Source organism: Oncorhynchus gorbuscha, linkage group LG17 (assembly GCF_021184085.1).
Source record: "Oncorhynchus gorbuscha isolate QuinsamMale2020 ecotype Even-year linkage group LG17, OgorEven_v1.0, whole genome shotgun sequence".
NCBI classification, from domain to species: domain Eukaryota; kingdom Metazoa; phylum Chordata; class Actinopteri; order Salmoniformes; family Salmonidae; genus Oncorhynchus; species Oncorhynchus gorbuscha.
The window spans coordinates 31031902-31043059 of record NC_060189.1 but is presented as its reverse complement, the minus strand read 5'-3'; the positions used below and the strand labels follow the sequence as shown (position 1 = coordinate 31043059).

Genomic DNA, 11158 nt, shown 5'->3' with positions numbered 1-11158 from the left:
AAAGATTGATTGTTTGTGATATCAGTCATTTCTGCCTAATGAAGCATTAGGAAGTCAACCAAGGTGACTGTTTTGTGTTTTCTGGTGTTTTCAGTTCCAATCTCATTCTTTTGATGTATTGGAGTGTACGTTAATTTGTTTGCAATAAAAGCACAGCTCAGGTGTTATAAAATGTAATGTATGACATTTTTTCATGTAGCGCTACAGTTTGTTGTTTTGTCACAGTTCGTTGACGCCACCAGCAGATCAAATCGAATCTGTTCACTTAGTTGACCATCTCATGCTCAGTCATAACAAATCACACTTCATCATTTTGAAATAAATGAAATCAATGCTGACAGATGACCAGGCAATTTGTGTGTGTGTGTCCACCGTGTGTGTGCATGTGTATATGTGTACAAACAGAAGTATGTGTTAATGTACATGAGGATGTGTATGCAATTGACTATTTGACCTGTAGAGGGCACTGAATGTTATGAAATATGTTATGAAATCTATGCACAAAAACAGTGAGAATTTTTGGGGGGAACTATTTATACAATATAACATAAGAAATAACACAATATGTATCAATACACTCAACATTTTAGCCATTATCTCTCTCTCGCTTGCTCTCTCTCTCAAACATTTTAAGTGTGTGAGTGTATGAGGAGAAACAACCTGTCACTATTCATCTACAGTTGAAATAGGACGTTTACATACACAATAGCCAACTACATTTAAACACAGTTTTTCACAATTCCTGACATTTAATCCTAGTAAAATTTGCTGTTTTAGGTCAGTTAGGATCAACACTTGATTTTAAGAAGGTGAAATAATAGTAGAGAGAATGATTGATTTCAGCTTTAATTTCTATCATCACATTCCAAGTGGGTCAGAAGTTTACATACACTCAATTAGTATTTGGTAGCATTGTCTATAAATTGTTTAACTTGGGTTAAATGTTTCGAGTAGCCTTCCACAAGCTTCCCGAAATGACAGAGCTGGTATATGTCAATTAGCCTATCAGAAGCTTCTAAAGCTATGACATCATTTCTGGAATTTTCCAAGCTGTTTAAAGGCACAGTCAACTTAGTGTATATAAACTTCAGACCCACTGGAATTGTGATACAGTGAATTATAAATGAAATATAAATTAATAATAGTCTGTAAGCAATTGTTGGAAAAATTACTTCATACACAAATTAGATGTCCTAACCGACTTTGTGGAGTGGTTGAAAAACTAGTTTTAATGACTCCAACCTAAGTGTATGTAAACTTCCGACTTCAACTGTAGGTGTCTGGTTAGACTGTAAACTCTCCTTGCAGACTCACATTAAGCATCTCCAATCCAAAATTAAATCTAGAATCGGCTTCCTATTTCACAACGAAGCCTCCTTCACTCATGCTGCCAAACATACCCCCGTAAAACTGACTATCCTAACGATACTTGACTTCGGCGATGTCATTTACAAAATAGCCCCCAAAACTGTACTCAGCAAACTGGATGTAGTCTATCACAGTGACATCCGTTTTGTCACCAAAGCCCCATATACTACCCACCACTGCGACCTGTATGCTCTCGTTGACTGGCCCTTCGCTACATATCCGTCGCCAAACCCACTGGCTCCAGGTCATCTATAAGTCTTTGCTAGGTAAAGTCCCGCCTTATCTCAGCTCACTGGTCACCACCCACCCATAGCACGCGCTCCAGCCGATATATTGCACTGGTCACCCCCAAAGTCAACACTTCTTTTGGCCGCCTTTCCTTCCAGTTCTCTGCTGCCTGGAATGAACTGCAAAAATCTCTGAAGCTGGAGTCTTATATCTCCCTCTCTAACTTTAAGCATCAGCTGTCAGCGCAGCTTACCAATCACTGTACCTGTACACAGCCAATCTGTAAATAGCACATCCAACTACCTCATCCCCATATTATTACTTACCCTCTTGCTCTTTTGCACCTCAGTATCTCTACTTGCACATCATCATCTGCACATCTATCACTCCCGTATTAATGCTAAATTATCATTATTTTGCCTCTATGGCCTAATAATTGCCTACCTCCCTATTCTTCTACATTTGCACACACTGTACATAGATTTTTATATTTTTCTTATCTATTGTGTTATTGACTGTACGTTTGTTTATGTGTAACTCTGTGTTATAAGAGCGTCTGCTAAATGACTTAAATGTAAATGTATGTAAATGTGTTGTTGTTTTTGTCGCACTGCTTTGCTTTATCTTGGCCAGGTTGCAGTTGTAAATGAGAACTTGTTCTCAACTGGCCTACCTGGTAAATAAAGGTGAAACAAAATAAATTGTCTCTGATCGTGGTCCTCAATTTGCGTCCTGATTCTGGAAGGCGTTCTGCACCCTCATTGGGTCGTCAGCCAGCCTGTCCTTTGGATTTCATCCCCAGTCCAATTGCCAGTCTGAGCGTGCCAATCAAGACCTGGAGACAACACTTAGGTGTCTCGTCTCAACCAACCCCACGACCTGGAGCCGACAACTTGTGTGGGTGGGGTACGCCTGCTCGGCCACTGGGCTCTCTCCCTTCAGCCCCCGATCTTCCCGAAGCAAGAAGAAGAGGTCAACATACGCCGGCGGACGAACACCTGGGCTGAGGGTATCTGGAAGAGAGCTCGGTCTGCTTTCCTCAAGACTACCTCTACCTCCACTCTGGCTCCCCGCTATCGTCTCGGGCAGAGGGTATGCTGTCTACGCGGGACCTGCCTCTCCGGGTGGAGTCCCGTAAACTTTACCCCCCTTTAATTGGTCCTTTCCCCATCTCTAAAGTCCTTAGTCCCACTGCTTTTCATCTTCTGTTGCCCTGTACCCTCCGTATACATCCCACTTTTCATGTGTCCAGGATTAAGCGCTTGCCTCACAGCCATTTGACTCCTGTTTCCAGGCCCACCTCTCCTCCCGTCTCATTGCCGGCCATCCATCATTTGGCAGTACGTCCAACCGGCCTCACAACCGCAGACCACGTGTAACCATGCCAGCCCAGGACCTCCACATCCGGCTTCTTCACCTGCGGGATCGTCAGAGTCCAGCCACCTGGACAGCTGATAAAACTGTGGGTTTGCACAACTGAAGAATTTCTGTCATCGGCATGCTCGTCGTCCTCACCAGGGTCTTGACCTGACTGCAGTTCGGCGTCGTAACCGACTTCAGTGGGCAAATGCTCACTTTCCATGGCCGCTGGCATGCTGGAGAAGTGTGCTCTTCACGGATGAATCCCGGTTTCATATGCACGGAGCAGATGGTAGACAGCATGTATGTCGTCGTGTGGGCGAGCGGTTTGCTGATGTCAAAGTTGTGAACAGAGTGCCCCATGGTGGCAGTGGGAAGGCATAAGCTTCGGACAACGAACACAATTGCATTTTATTGATGGCAATTTGAATGTAGAGAGCTACCATGACGAGATCTTGGAGCCCATTGTCGTGCCATTCATTCGCCACCATCATCTCATGTTTCAGCAGGATAATGCATGGCCCCATGTCGCAAGGATCTGTACACAATTCAAAATGTCCCATTTCTTCCATTGCCTGCATACTCACCATACATGTCACCCATTGACCCTGTTTGGGATGATCTGGATCAACGTGTACTACAGCGTGTTCCAGTTCCCGCCAATATCCAGCAACTTCGCACAGCCATTGAAGAGTGGGACAATATGATCAACCCCATGTGAAGGAGATGTGTCGCGCTGCAGAAGACAAATGGTTGTTACACCAGATATTCTAACAATTGGATACAATTGGATACCATGAAATTGGGGAGAAAAGGGGGTATGTTGTGTTTATATTTTTGTTAAACGTATTTTGGAGAGGGAGGAGGTGATAGGGAATTGGCAACAGCTGATCAATGTCACTTTCATCCATGCCAATCTGTGGAATCACGGCACACCATGCAAGTAAGCAAAACAGTCCATGCGATTCAATTCGATTTCACATGTGAGAATGTAAGAAATTTTGTGAAAGGCATTCAATGTAAACAACACACAGCATACGTGATTAAAAGGCACTCATGAATAGCCATGATTTCAACAAATAAGACATGCTGATAAGTAATATAAAGACAATGGCAGTCTCTAGTTTAGTAAGAGTCAGTGTCAGTGTGACATCAAAGGTTTACTGAAACAGGAAAGGGCCTTCCCCAAACTGTTGCCACAAAGCTGGAAGCACAGAATCATCAAGAACGTCATGTAGCGTTAAGATTTCCCGTCACTGGAACTAAAGGAGCCTGAACCATGAAAACAGCCCAAGACCATTATTCCTCCTCCACCAAACTTTACAGTTGGCACTATGCATTCGGGGATGTAACGTTCTCCTGGCATCCGCCAAACCCAGAATTGTCCATTGGACTGCCAGATGGTAAACCCATTCCAGAGATCAATGGCGGTGAGTTTTACACCACTCCAGCCGGCGCTTGGCATTCATTGCGCATGGTGCTCTTAGGCTTGTGTGTGCTCGGCCTTGGAAAACCGTTTCATGAAGCTCCCGATGAACAGTTACTGTGCTGACGTTGCTTCCAGAGGCAGTTTGGAACTCAGTAGTGAGTGTGGTAGTACCGTTCTTCTGCTAATGTTTGTCTATGGAGATTGCATGACGGTGTGCCACATTTTATACACCAGCGAGGGGTGTGGCTGAAATAGCCGAATCCACTCATTTGAAGGGGTGTCCACATGCTTTTGTATACATAGTGTATCATGTGTCTATTTGTGCAACTGCTTGTAAGTCTGTATGAAAGTACTGCATCTCTATACCAGTGTCAATGCATAGAGTTAGAGTACACTATCCATGGAAGTGCACCATTTACCTTGTGGCTTCTGCCATCTGTTTCAAACACTGTCTTGATAAAAGGGTAGCACTTCACAGGAACAAGGTTTGAGTCACCCTTTGACATTTTAGTGCAACAGTGTGGTGTTTGAGACATGCACTCTCTAGGACATTGTTATTCAGACAATGTTTTTCCCAGTTGATATATGCAGTGTTGAAGTGTTTTTTTTCTCACACCACATACCATATGTGTGTTGTTTTATTACTGTGTTACTCATGGGCACCATATGGTCACCCGCAGAGTGCAAACATAAATATAATTGTATCATATTGCACATGGAAGACTTGTTAGCCATTTCAGATGTGCTCGCGGTCCCAAAACAAACATCATAACATAAGGGGGCTGAAAAAAGGTCGCCGGTTGATCTCAACAAAGATTGCTAATTCATTTTTAAGTGGGACTAATAAAGGGAAGTGTCATGCGGTTGCTGCATTTGTCAATATCTGAGAATAGATGTGGAAAAAATAGACGGGACAAATGTTAAAGGGAAATGAGTGTCCGTTCCCTTGCAAGGTTTAGCATTTATTGACAGCACCTAAAGCACGGTGCTCCAATGGGTGTTTGTGATGCACTGAGAGCATGCACTAAGCACAGTTGATTGACTTGTCTTGCAATGATGAAGAGTGTTCGTTATTGTGGTCATTTTGAAAGTCAATGGATGAACTGATTGAAATTCACTACTTGAGAAACCCTTAGACAAAGATGGGCATTTTCCTGATCTGAAACTATGATCAGCGTCTTAAGAGGATTTCCAATCAACTCACTGCAGTTGCTGGCATAGAATGTGAGAGTTTGATTTTCAGGTTTCCGTCAACTTTTGTGATGATCTAATTTTTGAAAGGAAAGGGCTGAGAAAAGTGGAGGAAATGGTTGACAGACCAGGAAGTCTTTACATTGTTCGATGATGGGTTGAAGCCTACTGTGGGCCCACCACATGTAGGACCTGTCATATGAGACAGGAGCAATGTTCCCTCTAAGCTGCACGAGTACACAGGGGACTGCCACCCAGAAGAAATATCAGCTTGCAGAAAAGCACAAGTTTGAATTTCACTCAACTTTCCAGAGTTTTCCCCTTTATTTATTAACACTATCAACGTTTCGCTCTGCTGTGGGAATTGTGCTCGAATCAACGCAATATTAGCCCGTTTCAATGTAACTTACCAAAACACTATGCAAGACTTAGTATGCAAAACTCACTGTGCAAGAGAGTTTCGTATAGGCAACTGCATTGGAGTAGGATTCTATTGCATTGACATGCAAGACTTGGTGCACCGTCACCAAATCAGAGCTGCAATAGGACTGTATGCATATAAACATTGCCAGATAAGGATCTGTGCCATTCACTTTGAACTGGACAGCATGAGCGGTTTTGAGTAGATGTGCTTGTTTTGAGATCAAAGCGAGAACTGCATGTAGCCACCTGTGAAAATTAGTTCATTTTCTTTAGTAGTTTGTGAGTTATTAACCCAGTTATAGCTCATTTATTGTCAACAATGGGGGAGTGGTTGTTTTCTACAAGAGCACAAAATGTGTGCATTTCTAGCCATCTTTGAAAAGCAAGTCAGGTGGAGAGTTTTTTTTTTCATGTCTTAAAAAGGACGTTTCCATGTTAAAATGTTACGGGATGCATTTTCTCCATTGTTTTTTGATGGTAGGTCACTCTGGTAGGCCTACATTATGATCAAATAGCCACAGTAGCCTGCTTGGCCACTGTGAAAACTGGAACTTAAACCGGGTACTCAGTGTTCATAGTAAACGAGCACCGGAAGTTGCACAGATTTTCCGATGTTCAAGTTTGCACGCAGCAGACCTGAAATTAGCTCAGTGCCAGAAAAAAAAATGGAGGAAGCATTGGACGGGAGGAAGGGAAATAAGGTCCCACTGGGCACACCACGTCATTTCAATGTGGAAAATTGGGTCATTATTTGGTTGATATGCTGATCAATGCGATTCAATCAATCAAGCGTATTTATAAAGCCCTTTACACATCAGCTGATGCCACAAAGTGCTGTACAGAAACCCAGCCTAAAACCCCAAACAGCAAGCAATGCAAGTGTAGAAGCACGGTGGCTAGGAAAAACTCCCTAGAAAGGCCAGAACCTAGGAAGAAACCTAGAGAGGAACTAGGCTGAGGGGTGGTCAGTCCTCTTCTGGCTGTGCCGGGTGGAGATTATAACAGAACATGGCCAAGATGTTCAAATGTTCATAGATGACCAGTAGGGTCAAATAATAATAATCACATGGCTTGTAGAGTGTGCAACAGGTCAGCACCTCAGGAGTAAATGTCAGTTGGCTTTTCATAGCCGATCAATCAGAGTATCTCTACTGCTCCTGCTGTCTCAGGTCCGGTGCAGGGTAGCACGTCCGGTGAACAGGTCAGGGTTTCATAGCCGCAGGCAGAACAGTTGAAACTGGAGCAGCAGCACGACCAAGTGGACTGGGGACAGCAAGGAGTCATCAGGCCAGGTAATAGATTACAACCTATTTTCACCTACTCAAAAATACAGTTAAAATGTTTAAATGTGAATGTGTTATTACCATGCTTTCAACCATCTAAAAGCACAACCAAATTCCAATGGAAAATCAATGTCAGATTCTTTGTTTAATTGTCACCACAAAGTTCAGATGGGAATACAATGTTAGATATTTTGTTTATTTATACAACTTAATGTGTTATTACTGTGCTTCATGTACTAGCACAACCAAATGACCTGGATTGTAATTGAGATTATTTAAGTACATGGTGCAAGTGATCAATGCCGTTTGAGATTCTGCGCAGATTGTTATAGCAATTGTGAAAATCTCCACAGACCTGTGACATTTGCATGCTATCTTGAACATGCACACTTTCCATGATTACATAAGACATGTCTTGTTACAGTAACCTCAAAATGTGGATAGGGATGTGTTACTAATTTGTAAATTGAATAAATGATTTTAAAATGTAACGTAGTGAACATTATGCCATAATCCAGTTCGTGTATTCGTACTGTGGGATTCCAGTTCCGCATTTGACAGTAGCCAGACAGCGGAAGTGATATGCCATGTGAACTATGTAATACCAGCATACATCGGAGTAAAGTTCAACTAAAGTACAAGGGCGCCCCGACCTCAGTTCTTATAAACATAAGCAATCTTAACAGTGGGACATTACATACATTAGGTTGTAGCCTAAACTTGAGGCTTTTTACTGTATTACTAAATGTAATGTTGAATTGTGTTTGGTTGACAACGCAACCAAATATCAACATTTAAAAGGAGATGTATCTACTGCTTGGATAGTTCCACATGAGCCACTGGCCTAATACACTATGAAATCAGGGAGGGGACTGTGGATCTGTCTCTGTCTGTTCATACATTTGTCACATGCAATATCCCAGACAGCACTGGTCCGATTTTGATGAAACGTGGGTGAATAATGCATCTTGTCATAGAGATCCGGGATTTACCAAATTACACTGATTGGCCCAAGGTGGGAGCTATAGCAATGAACTGAAATATGTTAGTCACACGCTAGCTCCTAATTGGCCCAATGGGGGGCACTGCATCGTTCGTGGGAACGACATGTTTACTGTTGCCTTGTTTTTTGTTGAGATGGAAAACTAAATCCAACATATAATATAACTGGTCGAGAAGTTAGACTATTTACTGTACTGCAAAAGCTAATTGTATTTGGTTGTCAATGCAACCACATACACACATTTTAAGGAGATGGATCCTTAGATAGTTTTATCTGTACCACTGGGTCTGGCTTTAATTCCAGCTTTTCCACAAATTAATAACTCATTCGTTGGATTCACACCTCCATTTCAACCAAAATTCTAACTTAATTAGTAGGACTAAATCAAATCAAACTTTAAATGCACTTTAAATACAGTTTGATTTGATTTAGTTGTATTCTTTACATTTTTTGGTTGGAGACGTGAATCCATTTTTTGTATTTTTTATGAATTTGTAGATTCCATTTGAAATCAACCAAAGCTTGAAACCCTTGGCCTATATATGCATTGTCTATTTTTTGTTGAATCCTGGATTACTACTTTTAGCCCATTGAAACGCATTGAATAACAGAATCACATATGGAAAAATGTGTAAATAGTCAAAAAGTTTGGACACACCTACTCATTCAAGGAATTTTCTTTATTTTTACTATTTTCTACATTGTAGAATAATAGTGAAGACCATTGGAGACTGGTGACTTGAATAATTGAGGAGGATGGGAGACCCACGGCATAGGCTCGGAATGCACTGGGATGAGAAATTGTGTTTCAAAAATCATCAAAGACAAATGATTTTTAACCTAAAGCATTTAATAAAGACATTCATAGTACAATATTATGGGGAATGGGAATGAGAGGGTAATGTACACAGTGGTGGAAAGGGATCACAGTGGTGATTGAATGAGGGTATGGGGCATGAGCTGAGGTGTTCAGAGGCTTGACAAGTGCCGGACAGGATTTGACTGAGAAGACAAAAAACAATAACAAGACACTACACAGTTAGATAAAAGAGCTAAGAATGAGTTAGTCCAAGCAAGGAGTCAAATCACTGATGTGTAATAATGTGACTGTGTATGTGATTGACTCTACATACAGTAATGAGAGAAAATTGATAAGGGCACATGAGACGTGGCTTCAGTTAATGTAAGGAGAAAGTTGACAATGGTAGTGGAGTGGAGTAGTCATCACCTCTTAAAAATCAGGGAACAGGAGGAGAGTTAGCTGCAAATACAAATAACAGATACATTCCATTACAGCTGCGCCATCGTAGGTTTGGACAACAAGTTTCTCTATGAACTTAAACTCAAGACATCTCAAATTTCATAAAGTCAAACACAGACTACGCATCTCACCCACTTGACACATCAAAGTAGCCCAAGAAACATTCCTGAATAAAGCTCTGATCATTCACATACCTGACGATAACTGACAACTGCAAGCAGACTGGTGGCACCATAGGTCCCAGAGCGGTGGGACAATTTTTACACCATGGGCCCTGCAGTTATTCCTTATATGTTAACCTAACTAGGAAAACACTGGATCCTATAAGGTATGACAGTGATTAATCAGTTATAAAAAGGTTTTATACTGGCTATGATGGGACCAGTGTTTCCTAATCAGGTCACATGGTTTTAAAAAACTCCTGAAAAAAACTCCTGGCCCTGGGGGTGGAATGAAAACCCTGTCAAACTGCAGCTACCTTACATTTGTTCATATACATTATATTTAGACTATATTAGGAGGGGGATTTCCTCTTACCAGACACAAACAACAACTGATAGGCATTAGTACTCACAGGGCTAACTAAGCTTGCTTTATGCATGTTTGCATCATGCAGGCCTATGCAACTGTAGGCCTTGTAAAAATGTCATCACTATTATGTTGATTGATTCATTCCAGTTAATCATACTGGACGTATAGGCAGCCTAGCCAGCCCAATTGTGAATATAAACTAAATTGAATCACATTCACATTTTCTCCTGACACACAAATGGACTATAAATACATAATGTTACCAATTAGTTTATCCTGACCAGATAGACGGGGCGCATAGGCTGTATGCAGCTACTCTTATTAATAGCCTGAAAAAAAGTATTGTTTTCATCCCATACAGCATGTCAGATTTCTAATGTTTAGGTGTAAGCTAGGCTGCTGCAACATTTTATGTCATGAGTTTTTGCTTGCGTCTGTCCGGAGTGATTGTGTGTTATTATCTTTGCTAAATAAATACCGGAGGAAGGTGGAAAGTCTATTTGAGCGCACACAAAAAAAAATGCGCTGCGTCAACCTCGCTCTTTAATCCAACTTTTATTGGATGATGCAATGGAAGCTATCAAAACATTCGGAATTGTTTTCAACATCCCAGAAAAGACAGTCGTAAGTTCCATATGTTCAGCAAGTAAAGCACAACTACCTCTGCAAGCTCCTTGTAGTTGCCCTTGTTGGCAGTGCTTTTCCTCTCGTCATGTCCTCTAAAAGCAAATGATTGCATGCCCCAAAACGCCGTGGTGTTGATAAGCAGCTTGGTAGCGGTTTGAAAACGCAGACCTTCGTCATGATCGATGCAGCTTTTTCCCAGAAACTTGAATCTGATGTGGGCATTTATATACTCCCTACATGTGTTTTGCAGTTTAGCTGAATGATCGATGTTCTTCAGGTCACTGTACCCACCTTTCGACCAAGGTTGCAGACTTTCCAAAAAGCAGGCAAGGCCAGCAATACAGGCGGCTTGGTTAACCAACTATACTTTTGATACCAGTTGGTATTGAACGCCCTCACGTTTTCATCCTTCCTCATTAAGCTGATATCCGGCAGAGGTCGACCCTAGCTTTTAA

At 41.7% G+C, this 11158-nt stretch overlaps 1 long non-coding RNA gene across 2 annotated transcripts; it reads right to left on the bottom strand.

The window, feature by feature from the left end:
• Positions 1-9071: 9071 nt before the first annotated feature.
• On the bottom strand, positions 9072-11158 carry LOC124001215. 2 transcript variants are annotated; one of them, XR_006832751.1, is made up of 4 exons: positions 10738-11158; positions 9740-9819; positions 9513-9545; positions 9072-9286 (listed from the first exon to the last, which is right to left on the bottom strand). It is a non-coding gene; the product is annotated as an uncharacterized LOC124001215 (long non-coding RNA). The 2 variants fall into 2 exon arrangements; XR_006832752.1 differs by lacking the exon at positions 9740-9819.